This window comes from Lethenteron reissneri, chromosome 39 (assembly GCF_015708825.2).
Source record: "Lethenteron reissneri isolate LAM-NWPU_2019-01 chromosome 39, ASM1570882v1, whole genome shotgun sequence".
Lineage (NCBI taxonomy): Eukaryota > Metazoa > Chordata > Hyperoartia > Petromyzontiformes > Petromyzontidae > Lethenteron > Lethenteron reissneri.
The window spans coordinates 3961526-3989218 of record NC_083817.1 but is presented as its reverse complement, the minus strand read 5'-3'; the positions used below and the strand labels follow the sequence as shown (position 1 = coordinate 3989218).

Here is a 27693-nt window from a genome sequence, read left to right as displayed (position 1 = left end):
TCAGTCGTATAGTCTTAAGATAAATCTGCGAGCCGTCAGCATCAATGTGGCAATTCAAGCCGCCACGACGACGAAACATTTGACCAAGTGGTAGCAGCATATACACAGGCTGAACAACAGAGGCCCTCCGGAATTGAGCCCTGAGGAGCCCCTGAGGCTACTAAACCATTAACAGATGAGCGGTCACCAAAATCTGTTGGACAAGTATGACATTAGCCAACAGAGAGCAGTGCCCGAGACACTTCAAGAATTGTCAAGACGATTTAGCGAAATAAAATTGTTGACAGAATCGAAAGTGGCACTAAGATCCAGAAGTGCTAAGATGGCGAGTGCACCAGAATCGGCAATCATGAATAGATGCTGTTACCGTACTATACATCACTCTAAGGCCCGACTGAAATGGCTCCAACAACTTAAATCCTTAAATAATATCTTTGATCTGCCGAGCCGCCCACACGGCTCAATCATTTTCGACGAAAAAGGTCGGTTAGATATTGCTGGTCTATAATTTGCTCGACTTGCACGGTCCACATTTGGTTTCTGAAGTAGTGGAATAAGGGGAGGTGATTTAAAAGCACAAGGTGCCACTCTCAGCTTAAGCTGCGCCCCCGTGTGCACTGTGACCCACAGGGCCGGGTGTTAAGTCCTGCCCAGAAGGGAGCCGTAGCCTCTCCACAAGTCGTGTCAATCTGCAAAGTGCGAAAACGATGCGGACGCTAAAAGCCCACCAAGGGTCGCACAGTAGCCACCGGAACCTCACAGCAATGTCCTCCAGCGCGCTCAAGGGAAACAAAGACAAAGATCCCCCCCCCCCCCGCGTATAGCGTGAATAGACTGTGGGTGCAAGTGCTGTTAACGAGTTGCACCAATGAAGGCCGGCACGGCACACCAAGGGGGTGGGTGGCCAACAACCACGCCCGGCCACCTTTGTCTCCCTCGTGGCGACGTTCACACACCACATCGGGTACTCATTTGAGGCCGAGTCGACCTAGGGGAAGGCCCATGACCGGTTCAGATAATCGTCACTGGTGATGGCCGTGCGCGGGAATCGAACTCGGGTCGCCGTAGCGCTAACCACGACACACAACGCACACTCAATTGGGCACCACACCTCTCTTCCCTGTTGGGAAAAGAAGAAGAACAAAACCTTTTCCAGAGCTTCAAAGGCCAAGCAAGGGCTGTTTGAGTTCCCTACCAGCTAAAAATAAATACAGTAAATACCCTTGTTCACGTCACGGATGCTTTCCTGAAAGGTGCGTCGACGAATATCGAAACGACGTCAATCCAAGGGACTTACAGGGTGGTCATTGGTGGGTGGTGGTGGTAGTGGGTGGTAGTGGGTGGTAGTGGGTGGTGGGTGGTGGTGGTGGTGGTGGTCGAGGCGAAGGCTAAGAGGTGACGTGTAACGAGAATGGACGGACGATGCTGTGGGGTTGAGGCGACGCAAACCGGGTAGCGGTATTAATAATAAAGTGACGACATATTTGCGAAATGACTTAAAAGGTGGAGATGTAAAGCTTGGTATTACTGTAGATATATGACAATAACGTTACCATTAGGATCCCTCAAACTCTGTCTTCTCGACAGACCTGTTCTTCACCTGAGGACGGCTGCTTGCGTTGTGGCCGAAACGTCGTGAGAATTATTTTATTATGTTTTATTTTTATTATTTTATTATTTCCATTCTACGTGACTTTACCGAAAGAACCAAGAAGATGAATCCCTGCAGTCACGAAAGCTTTAACTCGTAATTTACACACTTAGTTGTTTTTGTATATAGCCACGATTCCGTCTACTAACTCGAGTAGTTTGGAAAAAGCAAACTAAATAGTAGGCTAAATACCCTCATAATAATGCACGAGTATTTCCTTCGCAAAGTTTATTTATGTAAAAAATAGTTGCCAGTGCCAATTATTTACACCGAGTCTGGAGTTATTTGAACAATTCCATAAATGGGTGTTTGGCTTCACTTGGGAAGCAACCGGATTACGCGGAGAAAACCCATAAAGACGAGGGGATAACACTCAAATCTGCACACCCAGAAATCAATCAATCGAAATTAATTGCACATAAGGACTGAGCCCGTTTGTAATGGAGTTTAAATGAAGACAGTTGTAATTATATTGGGTAGTTTTTTTCTCCCTCTCAAATACTGGAATAATATAAATGCTTTAACAACCGAAACAAGACGTCGCCCTTTTTTTTCTTCCTTAATTAAACGGAAATAATATTCCGCATTACGGCCGAGCGAGATGTAGTATTACGAAATGTATCCTAACAGAGGTATAAACTAACAAAAAGGAAAAAGATGTGAATGGAGGGGGGGCAGGGTTAACTTGAGGACATCGATAAGGAGGACCAACCTCAGCCTGCTTTCATCAGCTCACTCGAAAGCGACATCCAAGAGCACATCTATGAAGCGGGTTACCGAATCTCTTGAAGGAATACATCTTCACCAACATCCTCGACAGGTGACGACACGCCTCCCGTCCGTGTTGGTCTCTCCACGTGGGATGATTTCAAAAGCATTTTCGGTAGACATCCCGTCAAACGAGACGGCCTTTCCGCAGCAACGATGAGAATTATTATGTTTTTGTGTTACCAAACGTCTCGTCACTCCAGCGTTCTTCTTTATTCGTATGACCGATGGAAAACATTAGCGATGTAGATGCGAGTGATTAAGCCACTCAATTGCTCTGTTTGAGAGTTTATAGCGAATACGTGCTCGGAAGAAATCTAAAGGCGTTTTGCATGTTTGCGTCAAAGTAAGGTTTGTACACAACTATGCGATCAAAAGCAATGGCACAATGTTACGTTAGATGGCGAATCATTGTCAGTGAAGCTGTTGACGATTTTAAATGGTTTCAACGACTTACCAGATTTATAAATGTACCAATCAATCAAATAATTAACAAGTTGTCAGTTCTGTACGGTCGCACAGAGTATACAGGACTTAGGGAGGTAGCCACTATTACCGTACTGTTAACATCTCACATCGAAGTGCGCCGCCGTTTAAATTACGCGTTTCATTAATGAAAACAACGCCGTCGTAGTAAAAAATTAAACCGGGGCGCAATAACCTGGCCGACGTGGAATTTTCACTTCAATCTCGCAGCCGCTAATGGAGTTGTGGAAGAAACCTCCGGAGCATTTTGCGTGCTGGAAAGGCCCTGGGTTGGCGCACCGAGCACCACGGCCACTGCCACATTAACGAAAGCAGCAGGCTAGGCACTTGGGGTAGCCCCCATGCATCATCGCCGAGGGGATTGGCCGGTACCACCTGGGGGGTGGTTAGATGCTGCCACCGTGAGTGGAAAACTTCGTGAATAGACCATTGGCATACTCTTTGGTTCTTTCGGTAAAGTCACGTAGGTATGAAATAAAATATAAAATAAATCACGACGTTTTGGGCGCAACACAAGCGTCCGTCATCAGGTGGGAAAGCATAGTTTGCTGCTGAGGCAGACAATTTTCAATGTTTTTTTTTAAATTATTCCCAAAACTATCTTGCCAGTGAAACATTACAACGGTACACTTTTTTTTATTACCTTTTGCATTAGCTACCATGGCAAACTTGCTATCGTGCATATTTGTGATCCGGAGATAAAATTGCTCCAGAAAAACATTGGTAGCATTAGCCACCCTGGCAGGTACCGATAAACCAATTTTGGTCCAATGGCTCAAAGAACATCCGAGACCATTGTGGTTGAGGGTTGTGAAACACTACCCCCCTTGCTAAATCATCACGCTGCAAGGAAAGGCTGCGAGGAGTGAATGGTAACTCAAATGGGACGTTAGGCTAAATGTTAAGGAAGAAGCAAAACATCTTCTTGGTTCTTTCGGTAAAGTAACGTCGAAGGGAAATAATAAAATAATAAAAATATTACATTATAATTTAATAAATACATTTTTTTGTTCTTTTTTTCCCTTTTACGTGACTTTACCGAAAGAACCAAGAAGATGAATCCCTGCAGTCACGAAAGCTTTAAATCGAGAGAAGCAAAACACTTGTTTCTTTTTTGCAGCTCCTCGTCTATCCACTGCTAGGGGGGTTGCTGGGCCATACCGTGCCACGATGGTCGGTGTAAATTTAACAGGGGACTGCAATGAGTTCAGATGTCACTCACCGCCGGAATCAAACTCACGTCTCGCAGGGTTCACAGTGCGGTGTGCTAACCCCTGCGCCACTGATCCACCCTAAAGTATCTTGAGCATAAATTCAAAAGGAAATGTGTTCATGTTTGAATGGGAACATTAAACCAGTTTTTTTCCCCCTCCCAGCAGAAATCTGTGGGTTATTTTTCCCTGTGATGGCCATTCCAAAATTACCTTGGGAATATTATTTCACATCTGTGTTCAGGTGCCCTCTGGGGCCATCCTGGTAAAATTAGTTTCGCGTCTGCACTACGCACAAGGATGCCACTGTGTTGCTTTTTAATACAAACATTGTTATGGGGTTCTTCAGTCTCATCAAAATTTACGACACCTTTATAAAAATTATTTTCAAAAACCGTCTAAGGTGCCAATTCATGCGTAAATAATGGAGGAAATTAAAATAAAATCACAACTTAATGGAATATCATGCCAACCAAATTTGTTTCCTGTTAAATAAAAAGAACAAATACTGCAAATTTGGCCAGAAAAATACAGAGCCACCGCAACTTTTAAACAGCTGTCAATTTCGTAAGATTCGCGAATGTGGGCATGGTTAATGCTGAGACCCGAAAAAGGCATTGAGATGCGCACGTAAAAAAAAAATATGCTGCTTTGGCATTGCTCACAAAAACGATCGCACTGGCAACTTTCGCAGACACACTATATCGCTTTCCCAATACATCCAAGGCAGAATCAGGTACAAGCTCAGCCGCGTCTCACCACAACTCGGCTAAATTGACCCCCGTGTGCCCCGCAATACGCAAAGTGAGGCCGCCTCGACCATAACCGGAAGTCCAGGCTGGTGCAGGAGCGAGCGAGCGATGGATGGAAACACAAGGCCCGATCCCGTGCATTGGCCAATGTTCATTTTCACTCAATTGATGCTTGAAACAACGATTTGTTTCGGGAATTGCATCCAGATGTAAATCTGCCCCATACTCTATTACTTATATAACAATACTAATAACAATTTTCCATCCTATACCAATCCACTGCTGGATGAAATCATCCTCAAGCTGTGTCAGTCTTGGGGATTGTTGGACCATACTTTACCAGTTGGTTGGCAAACTGGGGGCTCCAGAGTTAATTGAGATATCTCTCGCCAATGACGTTGACTTTGCCCGGGAGTCAAACTTGGGAGGCCAGATGCACGGTGCGGTGTGCAAATCACCACTCCACCGCAGTGACTTGCATAGCAATAATTAGTTGGTAGAGTGTATGATGAATGTGTTATTTAAAATGTGTATATAGAAAATGTCTCAATCGTTGTTGGAAATAATGAAGTTTCCTGGACCGAATGCTGTAATGCGTAATTTGTCCACTTGATTATAATTACATATGCTACGGGATTTAAAGGGAGTATACCAATTTATAAAAGCGGCTCGTACGTTTTTGCTCACCCAAAGTAATTGTTCTGGTAAGCCCTATATAGCCTCATTTAACTTTGACTGTATCATTAGCAGTAACGGGAAGGAGTGGTACATTTGTTTTTTTTGTGTATATAACTATGGGCCAATTTAAAAGTGCAATCATCACCTTAATTATGTTTTAATGTTTCTTTAACTTAACGGTGTGGCACGAGCCAACTTTTTTTTACAGGAAATTGCAGTTTATATTTATCATGATGATATTTGCGCGGTGTTTTCAACGCCTCGTCGATGATCCCAGCCACTGCTCCGAATGGCTTTGATCTGCCAAGGAAACTGCGATGGCTCCATCAACCGCTTAAAAGGACAGCGTACTGGTCTCGCTGCACCCACACCTCCTCCACAAGTGGAGAATTAAAGACAACCCAGAGTGTGACTGCGGCCACCCGTACCAGACTATCGGACCATATGGTGCGCTGCGTCCCTACGCCCCCAACGGGAGCAGCATTAGTCACGCTGTTCCCGTTGCCATCACGTGACTCACAGAATTAAACTTGGACGTACGATTTACGAATGCTATATGCTAGAAGAAGAATGAGAGGGAGGAGGAGGAGGGAGGAGGAGGAAGGAGAAGAAGGATAATAAGAATAAACTTCTTGTGTAACTGCAGTTGCTTTTGCACCGCTTTCCATTTGGATGTATCTACACATCCATAATTGGACAGTTCTCCCACTTGCCTACCCATCGCTCCACTGGCCCAGGCATCGATTCTTGACTGGTTTTTTAATTCTCTCTATTGCTGATCTCATTCATCGTGCTGCCGTGAGACTCAATTATTTGTGGACAATTTGGAGAATAATGCGAAAGGTCCCTGGGAACAATTCAGAGTCGCGGGTCATAAGAGAGCGGACAAAAGTGGCGTCCGGGTTGATTGTTCCACATACGAGGAGAATTGTGGAAGTGAGAACCGGGGTTTTGGAACCCACATTGAACGCGCGTTCATTTTCCCAAGGCATTCAAAAGGGGATTCGGCACTGCAGATATGGACCGCGTGTGTACGGTTTTGGGACGGGGTGGGGGTCACGTGACCCAGACCGTCAGAGGCACGGCTCTCGCAGGGGCTGGGTCCGACATCTCAGCTCGCCTAATAAGCTATTCACTGCGAGCGCTCGTTGGAAAAGCACAACCCCTGTTTGCTTGCGCGCGGATGCTTACAATCCCACAGGTGCCTCGTGAATGAGAGCGGCATAGCGTGTGCTTACATCGCGGCCAAAATGAAATCGGACGCCACGGTGAAAATCAACGCTACCGTCACAGACTGCACTGGAGCCTCACAATAAAAACAAAGATCCGCGGAGCCTAATGACGCCGCGCCGTGCGCACGCACGCGACATAATAAGCGGAGTGTCATTACAAACGAGCTTTGTCCAGGCCTAGTGGCACCAACCCAGAGGGAAATATTCAACGAAGCTTGCAGTGATACCCCCCCCTGCCCCACCCTACGTTATAGTTGAGCCGCGTTCAGATTAAACCAGGGCACCACACGCGGACAGACAGACAGACAAGGCGGGCGGGCAGGCGGACACAAGGACGGAGAAATAAACAGACGGACAAAGAGATTGTGCTGGTCAATGTGTCCGAAGCCAAACATGTACGCAAGAAATAACATTTTACAAAAAAATAACAAGTTTCACAACACATAGTAGCATTAGTTAAAACATAAACGCTTCTCGAATTTGAGGGCTTTTATCCGGTATCCAGGGGGTCAGTGGGACGCCTCTAATAGACACCGTCTAATTTGGTTTTGTTGAACTTGAATAGGTTTTCTCTGTCGTTTCAAGAACCACACTTCGCTGTACCTCTTCATTAAAAACACATTGATTTATTTTTGTTCCACATTAATAAGCAACACTTCAGATAAGAGAACACCTCTCAAATTTCATCCCTTTCATTTCAAAAGCAGTGCATAATGGAAGAAAAAAAATCGCGTTTTGCAATCTCCATCGAGTTAATAGAAAATCAGTGAAACTTCTAAACACGGAAAAATTGCTGCCCACATCTTGGAGCGAAATAACATTGCATTGCTTTTAATTTCATCAAATATGCAGATTTTTTTTCTGAAAATCCAGTACCTGCAATTACTTCCCATAGGAAAGGTTAACATTTAAATAAACCAAAACATTGGTTCTGCGTGTAGTGATTTATATTAGCCTTAATGATCTCAATCAGCACCTTCAGGTTTTCTCTGGGATGGACTGTTCAATGCAACGACTGTCCGCAGGTCAGGGGTGCATCCGTCTTGATTGAGCACGTTATTGATGCATCTCCAAGTGGTCATGATGGAGATGGAGTCACTGCCGGCTGCAGCAGTAATTAACAAGAAACGTGACCAGCACAGGAATCAGGAGAGCCCCTGCTAAGCGCATTTCTTAACAGGAGAACACGCACGCACAAAGAGCGGACGCATCCACACGCAAGCGCGCGCACAGAGCTGCGCACGAGGTAAGAGCGCATATGCATGCGCTGCGAGGCTCGCTAGCAATCAGGGATCACAGCTCAATCAGTGGAGGGGGTGACCCCTTGCTCACTCCTGCAGGCCACCCAATCTCCGTTTGCCGTGCCCCACGCGCATGTAAAACAGCACCCGAAACACTGTCTCGCTTTTCCGTGTCCCAGCAGCTCGCTCGAGCATGGGGGGGGGGGGGGGGGAGGGAGATAACCGCCGTCTTAAGGATCCTGAGCGAATGTGGGAGCACGCATCGGCACATGGAATCACTCAGTTGCCAAATCCGCACGCTGTTTTTTTTTTTTAACAGAGGCCCACAGTTGTCCCACAAAGGTCAACCTACGAACGTGCCTCGCTCTCTCTCGTCTCGTTTGCTTTTGTTCCTCCTCCTGGCCTCCTCTACGTCCGCCAACCCCCAAACCAACGACGTGGGTCACGGTCGTGCGAACGCGCGAGTACGGATAGTTTCTGCTCATGCCGCCTCTCCAGGTCACACGCACAGATGAACGTCTCCCCGGTAGAGCCCACATCGGCTGTTAGCGCGGTTATCCAGCGCCTATGAAAGGCGGTTGGTGTGTCCATGTCGACACAATGCATAAGTTTACTCATTGTAAGGGTGAACTGGCCAAGAGGAGGCACAGGACTGATTCTGATCAAACTCACCACTGATACGAGGCAGTGGGAGGAATCTAACTTGGGTTAGTTGGGATTGTAACACAATGGGCCAACCACTGCACCACCACTCCTACACAGACTCATGCATTTTCAAGTTCATAATAGTGTGGTGATAGACGTGAGATGCCCACATAAGAATAACCCTGCACCAACAATGGAACACACAAAGACAAAGATCCCCCACATAGGCTCTACAGGATATTGGGGCAAGTGCTGTTAACCTATGAAGGCCTGCACGATACACTATGGGGTGGGTGGTCAATAGCACGCCCAATGTTTACACGCTGCACTTGGTACTCATTTAAGGCCGAGTCGACCTAGGGAAGGCCCAAGATAGGTTCAGATATTCTGTCAACAATATTGGTCGTGAGCGGCAATTGAACTCGGGTCAACCGGTTTGTCGCGGAGCAGACTAACGATTTCATCACCTCTCCCAGCACACACACACACACAGCACCATGTATTCTCACAAGACAAAGATCCCCCTTATAGTCTTAACAGACTATTGGGGCCAGCGCTGTTACCGAACAACTATGAAGGCTGGCACGGCACAATAGGGGGTGGGTGGCCAACACCACGCCCGGCCGCCTTTGTCTCCCCAGTAGCGATGTATAGACATTGCACCAAGTACTCATTAGAGGCCGAGTCAACCTAGGGGAGGCCCACTGGTGTTGGCCGTGAGCGGGAATCGAACTCGGGTCGCCGGGTTCGTAGTGCAGTTCGCTAACCGCCACACTACCCCTCCACCTGCATGTGCACGATGGCGAGAAGATGTCAGTAAAGTACTAAGACCATAAACACCGCTGCACCGGCGCTGCGGGGGATAGGGCCCACAAGAGGCCTACCTTTTGGCTCTGGGCAGCACCACCTGCCCACTCTGTTTTAAGCGGTCGCGAGGGCTTTCAATTTTCCCATTCCGAGACGCATGAAATGTTGAAGGTAAAATTTAGCCATAAAAATAGTTTAGACTTAAAATGGAAAATAAAACCATGGGGTTTTCATGCAATTAGATTTACTGCCTTTTTATAGCGCCACACAGGAAGGTGATACGCAGCTGGAAGCTCCATTTAAATGACAGCAGAGCCACATCAGCATTTCTTTAAACCCTTTCCTTGCCAGCTTGAGTGATTCCATCTGTAAGAAGTCAAAGGCTCAAGCTCCAAAGGAACCCGACCTCTCTCTCTCCATAGTTATAGTTTTAATTTACTGTTCATGTGATTTGAAAAATATGTTTTAGTTGTATTTCCCCGTGTTCAGCGTTGATTTTATACGTCCTGCACATGTTTCAGTATGCATCCGGAAATTAAGTTTGCAGAACCGCATGCATTATGCGCCAATACATTTCAAAACATTCCATTGATGTTGCTGTTCAATCCCAAATTGAGGAATTCCATTGGGATGTTCGACCAATACCAGTTGCACTGTATGTTTTGCTTTAGCCAAGGGATAACACCTGGAAGAAACCCACACACAACAGGGCGAGAATATACACACTCCAGACAGAAAAGGCACCCGAGTTTCGTATTGAACCCAAGTCCTTCTTGTTGCAAGGCACAAAGTGTTCCCATTGGGTCACCCTGGCACCCAAATTACGTGAAATAAATGTCCGATTTGAATGGACAAAATCTCACGGTTCTTGCATTATCATTATTGTTGTTGTTATTGTTATTCTCAATTATGTTATGCCTGAACAATAATGCACACTTCGGTCCAGTATGTATTTTTATATCAAGATGGAATATTCAAACACACAGTAGAAGCGTTCTTTATTGTCTAAAACCAAAAACGTCTTGATTACCTCTAATGCCACACACAACTTCCTACATTTAAAAAGCCTGTATCAGCTTGGTAGGTTTACTCAGGATGCTGGTACAGAACAAGAATGGCGGTAGTTTCTTGAAGCCACGATGAGTGAGAAAGGGTTAATGTATCATGTGGCCCAGGAGACAATTGCATTAAGCCAGACTCACTTTTCACTAAAATATGTGCCAGTAGAAAGGATTCAAATGCATGCATGCTAATGGAACAATGCAATTACTGTAGAGCACTTAACGCATTCATCAAACAATGTTATTTTAATTTTGGAATTAGGGCTTAATTAGTATTTGTCCTTGCCTAATGGTCACATTACTTTGGTTCAGACAGCGTTTCCCCTTTAAGTGACGAGCATGTCTACCTACAATTCAAAATATGAACGTTATCGCATGTGCGTTATACGTGCATTGTAATACGAGAGGCCGCTAAAACACGTTCCGAACTTGATGCTCTGAGCTTATCCAATAGTACTGCTTGATTTAATGCCATTATTTTTAAGAGCCCGTTGAGACCAGATGTCTCTCTCCCTCTTTCCCAAGGGGAAACCTGGGTAAAAATAAATGCATCGACACAACAAACAGGTTCGAGGGCAACAGTTAAAATGAAAATTTAAACATCAGAGGAATATCACGTGCCAATTTTGTGTCCAATAAGATATTATGACCACTGCCATCGAGTTACCCGTGAGTCTATATTTATAGTATGTGCATTAAGGTACAATACACGGCATTAAACTAATTGGCAATCACTTCAAAAAGGTTAGCCAAGGTTAGTGCATGCCTAGTTAATGCTAACATAAGGTCAGTGCAGGTGCTCTTAATTCTCTGCTGTTTAGATAATTAGCAATTCATTATGACATGTATGATGCACAATTTACTAATCAGTAATTAATAGGCAAATATCACTACAAACAAGAAACAAATCATCTGCCAGTTGTTGTGTGTTTGTGTAACCATACTGGCCTCTTTGCAAAGACTTATTAATCTATGGCACTGCATTGGCAGTGGTGCACAGAGCACAGAGCACAAATAACGAAAACTCAGACGCATTCACCAACAGCACTGCCGGAATGAGAGAGAAAAATTGTACAAAATGCAACGTTCCAGCCAATGGGCCTTCATCACAGCAGAGATTGAAGTGGGGGGGGGGTCCTTGCTAAAGCAGTTGTTGCTCATGGCGCACTGAGCTTTGTAGGCGCGGGCACGGGACACGGCCACCGCCAACACAAACAGGTGGAAGCAGACAAAGCACTGAACACGCGCTCAACCTCCGCTGCGTTTAATCTCAAGGCCGAGCGAGCAAGCAGGCAGGCGTGAAGCTGGCCGCTGGCTTGACCCACCGATGGCCCACCGATCAAATGCCACACCACTCCCCGCTCCACTCCCACGCGCCCGCTGAGGGCTGTGCTTGCGGACACAACCAACGTGTGCGGGAGCCACAAGCGAAAAACGAAGTTGCAGACCTCCCCCCCCACCCCCTACACAGACCTTTGAAGCGAACAGGGGCCATGCGCTGGCACCGTCACCGCCGCCACACACACACACACGTGGGTCTTAGGCCACAGCGCCAAACGCGTGACGGTCGGTGTTCCACGCCATAAATCGGGTGCAGTCCTCGTTCTCCTGTAACGCCGCGTGTTGTTTTCAAGACGCGGGTTGGATATAACGCGGTGGATGAATTGCGGAGCACGCGTTTTCGTGTTTGGTTATAACGCGGATGCGAATTGGATGTTACGCGATTGAATGAACGGAACTACGTCGTGCGTGTGGGGGCAAGCGGATGTACGGCTGCCTCACCGTAGCATCGCACGGGTCGGGATACTGCTGGATGCTTGTAGATGCTAACCAATTGCCTCAGTCTCTGTTTCAGCTCATGTACGCATCTCACGTGTTAACGCGGACTGTGCTTTACTCCTATATTATATATTATAACGTGATTTTTCGATAGCGCGGTGTTCTTCAAGAATGCAACTAACCGCGTTATAGGAGAACACACTGGACTGAGTCAACCTATAGGATGCCAAAAACGAAACTCAATTTTATTTTACCAGATAAGGCCCCACTGAGCTATACAGCTCTTTTTTCAGAAGCGACCTGGCCACAAATGATAGCTCAACGAAGCGGCTGATCAAATATAAATGCATAGCAGCCAAAGAGTGTAAACGCATGTTGCTGATTGTAAGTGTGGAGGGAAAAACCGGAGGACCCGAAGAAAAATCCACGTGACCACGGGGAGAGGGACACGCAAACTCCAAATATACAGCAGGCGTCAGGGTCGGGATAGAACCCACGACCTCCTGTAGACCAGGCGAGGTTAGTTAACATCTCGCCACCGTGGCGCCCAAAACTATATTTTTTTTATTTAAGTCGGGTAGCTGCTTACACAGTGCAGTGTGCAAACGGTTTAGATCGCTACCACTTCCCACTTCTAGAAGAAAAGACCCCGTGCATTCAGCTTTCAACAGACTGTTGAAGCAAATGCTGCCAATAAGCAACGCATTAAGACCGGCACAAGCTGGGGTGGTGTGGCCAGCATCACAATTGGCCACCTTGGTCTTCCCAGTGCTGAAGCCGACACCTCAACAGGTACTCACTTTCAGGTTGACCTGAGATAGGTCAGGCCCAGGACCAGTAGTAGCACAATATGCTGACCACCGTGCCACCGCTCCTTACTACACACACATAGAAGCACAAAAGTTGCAAGATCTCCCCATATAGCCTTAAAAGATTGTTGGGACAAGCGCTCTTGGCGAACACAGATGAAAGGCCAGAATGGCACACAAGGGGGTGGGAGGGCCAGCTACCATACCATTGGTCTCCCGAGTTGCAAGTCTGAGTGGACCTAGGGGAGGGAGGCCCAGGACAGCTTCAAATAATCGTCGCTGGCATTGGCCATAAACTCAGGTCGCTGGCTTTGTAGCGCCGTGCGTGAACAGCAACACAGCCATTCCCTCCCCCCCCCCCCCCGTATTAAAAGCATACACGCCATCGAATAAATACAGCTGCGTGAAATATAAAAGTTCATGCAAATATTTCCCCGCAATAGCTTACGCTCTCATGCAGAAGGCACCAAGTTCACGCACGCGCAAGGACACATGCAGTCACATGCCATACGCTCTCTATGTCTCTCTGTAGCTCACTTTCATGTAATGCCCTCTAAATTGGCCTCCAGCATCACATAAAGCAGGATCAGACCTGCCCATCACGCTGCTATTCGACTGTGCTAATGGCCGGAGTATAGTCACCATTTACAAAAGCACTGCCCCGTATTTGATCATAACCCACCAAATTACGAATCGGATTCATACTTATTTGTTGATCCATGAACTAATGACCTAATTATGAGCTATCACCCATCCTCAGCCCCGCAATCGGCACTTACTTGACATTACACCAAATTGTTGGGCCGCGAACGTGGAATAATCGCATGTAATTATCCATCGCGAATGGCAGCACCGAACTCAAACACACACAACTGTTTTCCCGAGCATTAATTCCGCTTGTCCTATTATTTGTGATTTGCCGCCGTGCAGCGGCACCGCTGTGTGAAGAGGCCCGATCCTTTCCCCCCTTGTTTCACACGAACGAATGCTTTTTTTTTATTTCCCAGTCTCATCGCATTGCTTATACTCGCGAGCGGCTGCGATAATTCTTCCAGCAGCCTCGCCGCACAGAAGCCATAATCTGCCAGGCGCTGACATACAAAGCAACAAAGAGTCTACTTTCACGCGGCTCTTTTGGCCCCGCAGCCCACCCCCTCCGGGGAGGAATGGCGTCGCTGGCGTTTGCGCATCACCAGCAACGCCGGTCAAGCGCGGCCGCATCGGCGCGCTGGCCATCAACGGCACGCGGTGTTCGTCAAGAAGCACCGGGGGGCTCAGCCCCAGCAAAGTGGGAAGGCAGCAAAGGGAGCGGAGGGATGGAGCGGGCAGCCGAGGCGCAGCAGGTGGATTGGGCGAGAGCGCGCCGTTGGCTCATCTCCCCAGGTCTCGCCGTCTCACAAGGGAATCCAGGCACTGCACGGGACAACGAAACGAGGAGCACGACAAAGCCCACCAGCGGCAGCATCCGTCTTGGCGCGACTCCACCCGGTGCGCTTGCGGCCGCGGTCGTAGAACTGCACTCACGTCGCGACTACCCGATGACAGATAGCACTTGCTACTATTTACATATAGACTATGCTGTACACAGTCCATGTCCAATCGTGATATCCTCGGGAGGTTAAAGCAACGGAGGTCTGAATTAAGTGTGGATGCTAATTCAAAGATCGAGGTTATTTTCTAAGTCTCCCAAGCCAGAAGACCCGTCATTGCATGGAGTGGGAGGCTCGGATTCCCTGCCTCCATGTGCTTCCTCAACCTCTGCGCCTCTTTTCTGCTCACATCTGCTATCCTCACACCTTCCTTCCATATCACCCTGAGTCTCCACTCGACTCCCTTCTGCCCTGCACAGGCATCTCCAATGGCACTTCCAATCACCAAGGATCGAGATTATTTTGGATTTTTTTCAATGACTAGGCAGCATCTTAAAAACCTGACACACATGACAATACTTGGAATCAATCTGCGGTTCGATACCTTGAAAGCTAACCAGCGACTGCCACAGCATTGCGAGCAGTAGACATGAATTCAACGTAGAAGAGCAAACCAAGCACTCCCCATATTATCTTAACAGACTGCTTTGTGACCATCTATTAATGCCACCATGACAAGGCGGCAATTTGTCTAACACCACACCCGGCCGCAATTGTCTCCCCAGTGCAGTTATTTGCACAACGCATCGTGGTACAAAACTCATATGAGGCCAAGTCTACCTAGGGGGAGGTCCAGGACCAATTCAGATACTGGTCAACAGAGGTGGGACAAAGTCATTGTTATGCAAGTCCAAGTCGAGTCTGAAGTCATCAAATTCATGACTCGAGTCTGACTCGAGTCCAAGTCACATGACTCGAGTCCACACCTCAGAGGTGGGACAAAGTCATTGTTATGCAAGTCCAAGTCGAGTCTGAAGTCATCAAATTCATGACTCGAGTCTGACTCGAGTCCAAGTCACATGACTCGAGTCCACACCTCTGCTGGTCAATGATGTTAACCACCGGCGAGAATTGAACTCAGGTTTGTGCCACTCCTCCCAATGTAAAGGCATGCGCATACATCACATGCACTACGCGTGAGATGCAGTGCCCTTACAAGAACGTGGCTATGTGTTAGACAAGTCACGTAGGAAAGCATAATGCCGCCCTCCACTTTCTTTATAACAGACTGTAGTTTTAAATTGAGCTCGACAAAACAAACAAAAGTCCTGTAAAATATTTCCGGCATAACTGAATTTTATAACCGAGTTACCGAGCAGTCTCCCACCATGCTTGTTGATAGTGAAAACTGCACACACCGAAAGTCATGGGTTTGTTGTTTTAACTCTAATTCAACAAAAACTTTTTATAAATTGTATGGCCTGTGTGAGCGCTCGTGTAGCCAAGTGGAAAAAAAACAACCACACACACAAAACTAAAAAAACGTAAGCTCCATAGGTCAATATTGAAGTTGAGACAGCATAGTGGTGGCTGGAAAAACGTCCTTATCAGATTATAAGCTCTATCAACCTATTTGTGGCAGCCTTGGGTTTATACCGTGAATTCACGGGCTATGTTTTTTTCTCTTATCACTTTCGCTCCATGGGCTGCAAACCCAATCCAGGAATTAAAGGAACACTGGCGCCTCTCAGGCGTGACAATATTTCGGGCTCGCCTGACCTGGACTGCAGGTCTCCACCCAAAATCCGTACTACCACCACCATCACTGACCTTACACTCCAGTCTCCTAATCCCCGCGGGCCCGAATGCTGCTACCTGGTTTGACTGTTTATTGTCACGGCTATGGTGGAAAGATCTTGCTCGAGCCCGATAGGAATGAGTTGCAGATTTTTCCAAGAAAAGTAATTCAAATTTTTGTATTTTTAAGGACAATTAATGATGGGGTTTTTTTATATAGTGCATTCTTGAAACATTTACCAGGTATTTTGCTCAAGAAAGTTACGTGGCCTATTGCCACATTAAAGTACTCTCTGGGGGATGGGGGAGACAGATTGTAAGGACATGGAAGTGATGTAATTTCCTGACCTTTTTTGGATCTAAACAAAAATGTTTTCGTTCATCCAAAATGTCTCATCGAGGTGCGATCATCAGATTTTTTTTCAGACGAATCACGAAAATCGAGAAAACGTGTCCCTCGAGAGCATGGACTCATCTCGTCACAGATAGCGTAGTCAAAAACCTCCGTGAAAAACCTGAGCCACCATAGATGGCCACCGCTACGGAGAGCCGAGAACCTCGATTCTCTCTCGCCCAGCTCCGGTGATGCCGCACGACAGAAGAGCGCCGAGGGGACACCAGTCCGCCGTACACACAAAAAAAATTAAGAAACAAATTGAGGAAACGTACGGGAGACCACTGTTTGCAAACTGGGAGCGCCTTGTTGTGCACTTCCTCCAGCCTACTCCCGAGTGACCGGTTGGCCCTGGTAACCTCCCCACGTCCATGCACGTGGGATTACAGGTGGCACCTCTCCCAACTGACCTTAAACACGCCACTATCACGGGGGAAGAGGTTTGCCCGGCCGCCGCTAGAACACAACGCGCTTCCTCGAGACTCGTCGTTGCCACCTCGAGGAGGTACAAAAATTCCAGGCCCGTAAAGTGGGAATAATATCTCGCGGTAGCAGCAGGTGAGAACTACACGGATTTCGATTTAAAGCTTTCGTGACTGCAGGGATTCATCTTCTTGGTTCTTTCGGTAAAGTCACGTAGAAGGACTTTTCTTCTACGTGACTTTACCGAAAGAACCAAGAAGATGAACTACACGGATGTTGCATTGTCACGAGTGGTGTATTACCATGCAGCTAAACAAAAAAAAAACCGGGGCTTTTAATCTCCAGTTAAGGCTTTCAGATTTCCCAGGACGGCTTCCTAAAAAAAAATGTCTCCTGGGAAAACAAGGACAGTTGGCAACCCTTCTCGAAGAATCTCTTTCTCAGCAGGGCCTGTTGCATTGTTTTTTTTTTACAATTCAAATAATGAGCATTGGGTTTTGTGTGGACAAAAACCGGTACACCCAGTGAAACCCGATGCAACAGAAGGCGATTGCACTCAGATATTCACGGGGATGGATTAAAGAATGCATTGATTTTCTGACATATCCTAACCAACCTGCAGCCCAGGCAGTCTTATATTCAAGTACAATCTACGTTGAACCCTGCTTAGCTTCCAGAATTATGAGAGATCGGCACATTCATTGTGTCTACCTGCTTCTTGGGCAATACGGTAAGTCAGCTTAACACGTAGCAGGCTTTCGCGACCAATATTATTCATAATAAAGGTTTTTGGGTATAGATCACGTAAGTATAAATGTGTCTTACCCCTCCACCACCCGACACGGCCAGTAAGGTTTGTCACGTAAACAACGCACCAATTAGTTACTACTTCAGCCCGCCGGTGTGTTGGGGAGTAAATCCACATTTACAATTTGAATTCGTGACAAACCTTACTGGCTGTGTCGGGTGGTGGAGGGTTACGACACATTTATATTTTTTTTCTCTCGGTCTTCCGTTTGTTCCCTCCACATTTAGAAACATACGTTGAGAGTATTTAACTGCTATACATTTCCACATGGTACGCCTCTTCATTGAGATATCATTTGTGGCCAGGTCGCTTCCGAAAAAGAGCTATATAGCTCAGTGAGCCGTACCTAGTAAAAAAAAATGAAGTCTTTAGTTTCATAGAAATCGTGAAGCTCTACTTTGCAGAGTGAGCCTGACAGCTCACAACAAGCACAATAATAATATCCAGGGCCTACCTTGGCTCCTCCCACCCTCAACCAGTATATATACAAGGACTGTTTTCTTGGAATGTCTCTTACTTGATACAGCTATCGTGCTGTGACGGTTCCACCTGAAGACGGAAACTTGTGTTGCCTCCGAAACGTCGTAATTTTTATTTTATTTTTATTTTACTTTTATTAATTTTAAATTTTTACCTACATGGTGACTTTACCGAAAAAACCTGAGAATAACAAGCAGGTTTACGCAGCCCGGCTGGTGCTAGCTTAACCTGGCAAGGTTCCTGTGGGAACTCAACCCAAGCCCACTTGCACAGTTTGCGAATCAGGCTGGCCAACTTCTCGGTGGTCGTGGGAATACCGCATCACCTGTCGGCAAAGCGCAGCGTTTTCCCAGTGGCGTCGTTTCCTGGCGATGGCCCAAACAAGCCACGGAAAACGGCTTCTCTCGGCTACGCAGAGCACGCGCTGGGGATAGCGGAAATCTCAGGGTCCCCGTGCAAGCCCCAGCGAAAGCCACCTTTAGGGGCTCCTGCAAGTCACAGCATTTCATTTCATGTATAATACAATATACACACATGTGCGTGAAGACCCCCCCCCCCCCCGCTCCTCCTTCTTTAGCTATATAGAGCACTGGGGTGGTTGTATGGCCCAGTTGGCGTGTAACATAGCATAGATTCGTCAATGAAGAAAAAACGATTAACTCTTACGGCGACGATAAGTGAATCGAAAACACCAACGTTAAACGCATGCGCATGGAGCAAATAAAAGTAAAAATGTTTTTTGTTTTAATCTAAATCATCCATTCTTGCCATCAAATCGTTGAGCCCCAAATCGTGGAAATTAATCAATCAGTGGTGGAAAATATGGGGCGAATTTCCACATCCTGAGTGCCTTGCACCACACTCCTTTGGCTCCCCAGTGATAATGCTCCACCCCCCCCCTCTTTGTTCAGTTCTCAAAAACCAATCGTGTGATGCGCAAGGGGAGACAAGAACACAGTGCAAACTGAACATCAATAGTCTCGAGCGAATTTTAGCCGTCCCCGTTCCCTTGTCACGACCACTGCGGGAGAGACGGGACGAGCCGGCTACACACAAGCACTCAAAAATTGGGCCAAGTCCAACTCTGGAGCACAGACCTGGGTCATTAAACACGTCGTGCTAAAAGGGGCATGTTGGATATTTCGCCCCACAAAGCAGTGTTCTTCTTCACGATGACCGTCAAGGAAGAGACACCGGCAGTCAGTTCAGCAGCAGCAGGGGGGAGGGAGCATCAGCTACAGAAGAGGGAATATTTCAGACGGCTGATGTGCAATGAGTCATGATCGGCAGGGAAGACAAACAGTTGATATATTCTCTCCCAATATAAAAGCTGATGTTCAAGGTGACCAGGCAAGCTCGAGGTCGGAGCGCCGAACAGACGCGGCAGAGATCGTGGGTTCAAATCTGGTGAGCCGCCATTGATTAAACCCAGGTCCCCCAAGTGTCGAGTTTAGACCGCTCGCTTGCCGATGATCTCGCCAAACACGAAATTTGGTTTTGCACTTAAATTTGGCTAAATTTCATCTGTGAGAATTAAAATAATCGGCTTGACAATTTTTTTTGTTTGTAAACCAGTTGAAGGGTGCTGCCCCCTAGTGTGGATAAGAGGTCACTGAAGTTCTCAATTCTGGAATATTTACCAAAAATGCTACATTACAGCACATCAATATTTTGTTTCTATGCCGACAGCACTGCCATTTAGAATAAGTGAGGCAGCAGTGTTCGTTCAGCGTGTCTGACTGATAAGACCCCCAGAAGGTTGAAACCAGCCCAGACTTTGCTTATCCACGTTCTGTTGGTTAGTAAATGTCTCAAAAAGCCACCCTGTTGATAAACAAAATATACATTGTATGTTCTCTTGGAGACAATGGATTTTTGCCTCCTTATTATTAAACACCATACCACCAAGGGAAGCAAAAGCACGTGCCCAAATGAAGAACCCGAACAGGACTGCAGGCCCGACACGCCAGAAACGCCTGACACGCGATTGAGTAACTTGACGGAATGTGTTGATGGATTCGAGACAAACCGTGGCGCAGTCCCATTGTCGGTGACGAGCAGGCGACGATTCCCCAATAAAATAAATGGAGACAAGACCCGTTCCCGCTTCAACACTACAAGGGAATCAATTGCGTCCATTGATTTTCTACTAATATACAGATGATAATTTAAAGCCATTGTTTACAACTCTCGTCCTGGATAATTAATTAACGTGTTACAAGGAGAAGGAGAGGTGGGGGGGATGGCTGCCAATCGCGATGATGAACACTCCCGGGGCAAGATGTGACCGATAACGGTAACGAGTTAACGAGAGGAAGATGAATCCGCTAATGTGTGGAGGCCATGTGATTGAAGAGCGAGCGAGCGAGCGAACAGATGCCGTGGAGAGGAGCCCCCTCAAGGGAAGGGACTTAAAATTCACAATTTCGCGATGAAAGCCGAGTGTGCCGGGGGGGGGGGGGATGAGAGGCCACCAGGAGTGGTCACAGACAAAGACAAATACCCACCACCCCCCCACCTCTCGCTTAGCCACAACGGACCTGTTGCGACAGGCGCTGTTAAGCAAGCACCTAATAGGGCCACAGCACGGTGGTTCGCGAGACACTGCCCCCGTCGAGGAGTTAATGATGGCTCGCAACACCGGGCTTGCAATCCGGAGGTAAGGCGAGTTGGGGTGGTGGGGGGCGGTCGCCAATTCGTCTCACCGGTGCGGCAGTTTAAATAATGGGCAAGCTTCTGAATCCCGCACCAACTCGGACCCCCACCACCGCACAAGCTGCCTGGTCAACCAGCAAGCGGTGTACGGCAAATAGGGCATCGGTCGATGGGGTTGGGCGCGTGTGGTGGGGTAAACATGAGGGAGAAACCTCCCACCTCGACGAAAGCTGCCTGGGCCAGTGTTGGGTGCAAGGAGAGGCCAATATGCTCGAGAGGAGCTTCTCTGCAGCTGCCTCGAGTGGAGACTCATCGTCTGCCAGCAGTGAAGTGCAGTGGCGTGAGGGAGCACTTGCATGGCTGCGCCTGTGTCTCCGACATCACGGTCGGCCGGTCTTTGTCTACTCTATGTAGATTTTTTTTTTTACATTGTACCGTTTAATTCTTTGTTGTAATGAAGGAGAGCGCTGCATTGAGCTAAATGAATGCAATATGCGAAAAAAGATGTTTAAACGATAAGATCACGATCAATGATAAATGCAGAACGCAGGCGCGTAATTGAATTTTATGCACAATGAGCACGCGTAACAGATTGAGAGGAAATAATCAAAACAGACAATTATGAATAGATTAACACCTGATTGAATATCACCAAAAACAAATAGACTGTCCATATGCTCCACGTTGCACACAATGTCACAGTAAAAAATTATGATAATATTCTAATGACAAGGGACACGTACGGACGTGTATGCGAAATGGAAAACGACATTACTGAACGATACAGCGGATAGACGATAAACAATAGGAGGTGGAGAAGAAGGCCAAATACAAACGAGACGCTGCAACAACAGCGTTTGTAAAAAAAAAATTGTGTGTATTATATTACGATCGTTTATATTTATTTGACATTTGGAAAGGAGACTTAAAATTTGCGGGTGAGTGTTGCCCCTTCAACAATAGCTCGTGTGTCATCATATTTATTCCGTTACATTAATCATTCTCTTTTACGGTATATCCTGCGAAGTAACACAATTCTGTGTTAACCCTGCGAGCCTTTTTATTGTTACAATTTCTGATATTGTATTATTCATGACAAACTATTGTATTCTAATTCAAACCTACTGTTTAAAAACACAGAAAAACATGGAATGCGTTGGATATGGAAAAAAAATCGATTTACGATTTCGTTCCAATCTTTTAAGACATCGAGTTTTCGACATTTTATGGAATTGGTTACATCTCAGCATCCTGAGATATAGCGGTGGCTTGAGGCAGTGGATTGACCAACGCTGATTTAAATGATGAACACCACGGCGCTGTGGTGAAGACTTAACCCCAACGATGACATTTCAAATCAGCTCATCATCCCTTAGACGCCGACAGCGGGAGCCGTATGGATGTACTGGCCTCCGTCATGGGAATGTAGAATGCTCGCGGGTAGCTCAAGGTTAAATTCCGATGGTCGTAGCCACACTGCGATCGGACTCGGCGATCGGTCGTTGGTTTTTTTCTCTCGCGTAGCTTCAAGCGTCCCTCTCGTGAACGCGTTACGTCGTCGAGTGAATAACTGAAGTCGATTTTGACTCGCGCACGATTCTTTGCGTGGCGTGAGTCCCACCCAGAGACTCGTCGCTGCTTTCCCACTGCACAGTGCAATGCGATGAGCCGGTATGGTGCATCAAAGCTCATGCTTCGGACGATGGTAACACCGCATGCTGCACGTATTAAAATGTATTGCAGCGGCGAACCAAAACACACACAAAAACACCCATTTTCGGCTGTTTGGACAATAAATCAACTGTTGACGTTTCGGGTGTCAGGCCTTCGTGAAGCACACGCACGGCCTACACCCGGACGGTGTGTGTGTGTTGACATGTTCGCAACCCTCGGTGACGTGCTTCCGACATAGTTGCTTCATTATTTACTGCCTATTTTCATTAACCAGTGCATGAGAGATCGCCAGTGCGGTCCACTTACGTGCACTGCGGACACGGAGCACGGTGAAATACGGTCAATGCCAATGACGTCTATGAACGTGGGGAGGGCTTTCATCCAGCAGTGTATTCACTGCTGTCATAACGAGCGGGGCCCGTCGCGGTTCAATGAACCGCTGTTAGTAAGTAGCGATTAGATTTAATGTTTCTATATTTAAATGCCCGTTAACGTAGCGGCCTCTAGTGGCCGGATGGATCACATGAACCAATTATTTCATACCGTCTACAAAAAATATTTTGCACGCTGTTGTTCATCCACTGCTCTCTACCTCGCCCGTGTCGATATTGGGGATTGTTGGACCATCCACCACGATGATTGCTTCGGGGTGGTGAAGGGGGGTGGACAAAATCGGTTCGGATATTACTCGCCACTTGATATTCGCCGTGGCATGGAATTGAACTCTGGTAGCCGGGTTCACAGTAGTGCGCGCTCGCCACTGCACCACCAAAATATAAAGAATACCCAAAAAAAACGTCTTCAATGAAATGTGTGTATGTTGACCTTCTATCGCACCGTACGTAGCCACCCGTGCTCATCGGATGTGCGGGAGGTAACAAACGATGCGTTGCATCTATCCTGAGATTAAGAATCGACAGCGGTGAGTTAAATCGTGGCATCTATTGTAAATATAGTATCGGCATATTGACAAACTGAGACACGGTCCAGCTATTTTCACCATCTCTCGTCGGGTTCATTGGGAAACATACACTTTTATTATTTCGGATTTGGACAACATGCCTGGGTATATTGGCCGACGCAGTACATTTACGATTGCATTTATATCCCAAGATTGCAGATATATACGTCTGTCTATCTATATATATATATCTCACGTGCGGCAACGTGTCGTTACGTGTGAAAGCTGGAGAGCAATTAAGTAAAAAAAATGCACGCACGGAATGCAGTGTTGCTTACCCTGAGCACGCCGGTTGTGTTCTGAAGAAATTTCCGTGCAATGTAAAATAAATTGCACGAATACTCTTCGTCCACCCACACAGAGAAAGCGGACACGCACAGCCACGCATACCAACACGGAGACCACACACACACAGATTGTGATACGCGCGTCTATGGTGTGTTCGATCACCACACACCGCCATCCATCCAGTAAACACACGGCTCCAGTACAATGTATGTTTTATAGTTTGTATAAGCAATCTATTTATGCGTATACTCCGTGCATACGCTTCGTATTAGGTATTAAGTGTGCCTGTGTATATCTACTATGTTAAATGGTATCTATGTTTAGGCTATATTTACGTTGTACAGGCTAGGTATACATACGTTACAGAGACGATGTACACATTTCGATCGGCCATGTATACGCCGTGTACATGGTGTGTACGCACACTTTGTCAGTAGTGCGTAACACAACCCAATCACGCCTGGAACCTTCGCCCGAGCCTCCGATCAGCGCGCGGTGCGAAAGAAGTTCAACGCACACGCACACACACAAAACAACAACCCTCTCCAAAGTGTGTGAACACGCCTGCGTTGAACACGGTGGCCACGGCGACACGATTGCCGTTGAGGAGGACGATGACGGGAGACAGCGCGTACCGAGACATCGCGCAAACCCCCAGCGCAATCACATTGGGCCCCTGCAGGAGCAGGTTGAGACTAAGGGGGGGGGGGGGGGAGGCGAGGAGAGGGCAAGGCAGCGATAGAGGTCACTTCTCGGGAAGGAACGACCCGCGTCAATTCCAACCAGCAAACCGCCTGAACCGCGGCAGCTCAGATCTCATCACCACAAAAGCAGAGAAGGCAGCAGCCGCCGCAGCGAATTTACGTTTTGTTGAACAGCGTTTGCGAAACGCAACTGGGAACGAGCAAGACCCCGGGCGGTCGGGTACTACCAGCAGCTGGGATGTCCAGCTCGGAGCGAATGCCAAGAGTTGTGGGACCAACCAACCTCGCCTGGAACCTTCACATCACACGTGGAGGAGGCACGCTTCATTCACTCAGAGCCGGAGCTTGTGCGGGGCTGAGCTCTGGGAAATAAAATGTCACGAGAAAAAAAATGTGCCTTTTCGGGGGGGGGGGGGGGGGGGGGGTGTAACAACTCCGCCAGCGAAAGTGCAGGCACCGGCCACGCTATTGCTCCCCGTGCAGCTTTGTTCCGCGTGGCCCCGTCACTCCGTGCAGCCTTCGCCTTAAATTTACCGCTTTCATTAGCGGCCTTCAGTCAGTGCGCTCCGCTCACGTCTCTCGGCAGCGACTCCACCACCACCGCGCTGCGTTATGGCTCCGCGCTGGGGTCGTAAGTCATCCTCGGGACGGGCACTAACCACGAGCCTTGCTCGCTGGGTGCGCTCTATCCCAGGGGCTGCACCACCACCACCGCCGCCGCCACAAACAGCCCCACCCACCCCTCCTTGCGGCTACAGGAGGCGACGTTTAAAAGCCCCAACCGAGCCAGCTCGTCAGACCCGCTTTTCCGCTCTGCGCCCGGTTCTTCATGCGTAAATACGCATTATTAAATAAAGCGGTGGCCAAGTTCGCGTTTCGAAATGGTCGCGCGCGATGGTTATTGCTCCTACTGCTTGCGATATCTCGCATTCTAAATTCGCATACAGCCAGTGCACTACCATCACCGATAGACGACAACACAACGCGCGCGTGTGTGTTGTAGTGCGCGCAGTGCTTCGTTTTTTAAGCCGGGACAGTCCGGAACGCGGTTCCGGAGGAATGATTTTGCTCACGCCACATGCATCTCGCCTCATTGCTGTCCTCCGTAGACTACTGCGGCGTCGTTCGTGCGATCATAGAAATGCAAAGTGCAATAATATCGCTTTATTACGATTACGCGTAACCTTGTTCCCTTAGTGGCAGTGCCTTACGCCGACAATCCCGACCACAAGACCGTCTCGCGGTGCTCCAGAAAACATCGAGTGGCACACTGAGCCCCGAGTGCAACACAGCGCAAAGGCAGCGTTGGAGAGGGAGCACAATGAGTAGCGTTGGAGACACGCGGCGAGAACATCGCACGCGCGCACGCCAGAGCCGACTTGCGAATGCCACGGGCGCTCACCTGATCCCGCGCGCCTCGCCGGCATCGTCCGCGTCGGGATGTCTTGCTGCTGCTGCTTTTCTTTTGTATTCCGTCGTGGGCTCCTACTCGAGGCTCCGGGGTTGCTCAGCGAGCTTGTACTCGGCTCCCGTAGCGAGACTGGCGAGTAATCCGGTCTGATCCTCGCCGAACTGCTGATCCCTCGCCTACAGATACCTCCCTCGCCTCGCGATCACGTCCGGCGCCGTCTTGCGTCGCCAAACTTTCTCTCGATTCACTGGCTCTTCCTCCTCCTCCTCCGCTCGCTCATCCCCGCGACCATCTTCGTATTCATCAGCATCGTCGTCGTCGTCATCACAGGTAAAGATGTGCTCGTTCCATCCCTCCCCCCCCCCCCCCGCGCGTTAGCTTTGTGATGATGTGAGACGTGCGCGTGTCTATATGTCGATATCGAACAGTTAAGAGTAGTCAGTAGTCGCGGCAGCAGCACTGTTCTTCTGCACGTGCAGGGGTGTTGTGGTTACAGCTGAACTCCAGCACCGCTCGGTGCTGCTGCTGCTTCCTCCAGTGCCCCCCAACCCACCCCTCGTTAGTCTCTACAGGATCCCACCTCCTCCTCTTTGATCCCCGTCTCTGCTGATGCGCGCTGCTGCTGGCAAGCCTCCACTATGGATGAGGAACGCGTGCCGGACGGGGCCACACCACACCGCGCTGCTTCGGCGCTCCGCGTTCCTCCCTACGCGATCCCCGCGTCTCCGTCTGCCCCCACACTCTCTCCCTTCGCTCTTCACGGGAGCAGCAGCAGCAGCCGCCCTCCAGCGCCGTACAAGGCGCGGCGGGGGCGTTCCGAGGGCCGTCTCGTGGAGCGACGCCTTCGGACCAATGGAACGGGGATCCGAGGCGAGTCGTGACGTCCCCACGCACGCGTGCGTAGAGACAAAGACGGCGGCGAGGAGGAGGAGGAGGTTGGGAGGCGTTTAATTGCGCGCACGCTCGTCGGCTGTGCGATGCCTCGTGCACGAACGGGGCTCACCAGCTGTGCCCTGGCTCACCATCGTGCTAATTATCTGTGTGCTGGCTCATATGCGCCGTGGCTCATCAGCTGTTAACGTGACTCATGCTCCGGTTAATCAGTATTGCGCTCGGTGAGTATCTCACTCAGCAGCTGTGCGCTAACTCATGTCTACCGTGACTCATCATCAGCTGTGAATTGGCTCGGAATTTTTTTTTGCCTTAGTTCCTCCACGGCTCATCGTGAGCCGGATCTGTCCGGGTTAAAGACGCGGAAAATATCTCCGCGCCCGGCACACCACATCCAGTATACCGCTAGCTACGGCTGTGGCTACTCGTCACGTGCCTCCACCTCGCGGTCTACCGGTGACGCGTACAGATCAAGCGAGCCATGGGTCAATTATCTTGCTGGCTCGTCAGACTAATCAGCTACATGCCGGCTCATTATCTGACGACTCATCCGTTCCCTGGCCAGCCGCCAGAATCATCATCTGCTCGTTGGTTTATCGCTCGCGCTCTTCTGACTCATCAGCACTCTGTTGGCACATCATCTGTTTGCTTGGCTCATCGTTCCGATATCATCTTCTCTCCCCGGCTCCTCGCCTGTTCGCAAGTTGTATCGGTCAT

At 48.3% G+C, this 27693-nt stretch overlaps 2 protein-coding genes across 3 annotated transcripts in view; one reads left to right on the top strand and one right to left on the bottom strand.

The window, feature by feature from the left end:
* The window catches only part of RPL37 (ribosomal protein L37), a 326668-nt gene that overhangs the window by 10333 nt on the left and 288642 nt on the right, over window positions 1-27693 (top strand). The gene's annotated exons all lie outside the window — the stretch shown is intronic.
* Window positions 1-27693, bottom strand: part of LOC133351908 (receptor-type tyrosine-protein phosphatase delta-like) — a 440533-nt gene that overhangs the window by 315072 nt on the left and 97768 nt on the right. The window contains exon 1 of one of the 2 annotated variants that reach the window (XM_061567498.1): window positions 26077-26799. The exons of the other annotated variant lie outside the window; for it this stretch is intronic. The gene's annotated coding sequence lies outside the window, so the exon portion shown is untranslated. Of the gene's footprint in view, window positions 1-26076; window positions 26800-27693 lie in introns of those variants that run through there. 2 annotated transcript variants of the gene reach the window in all.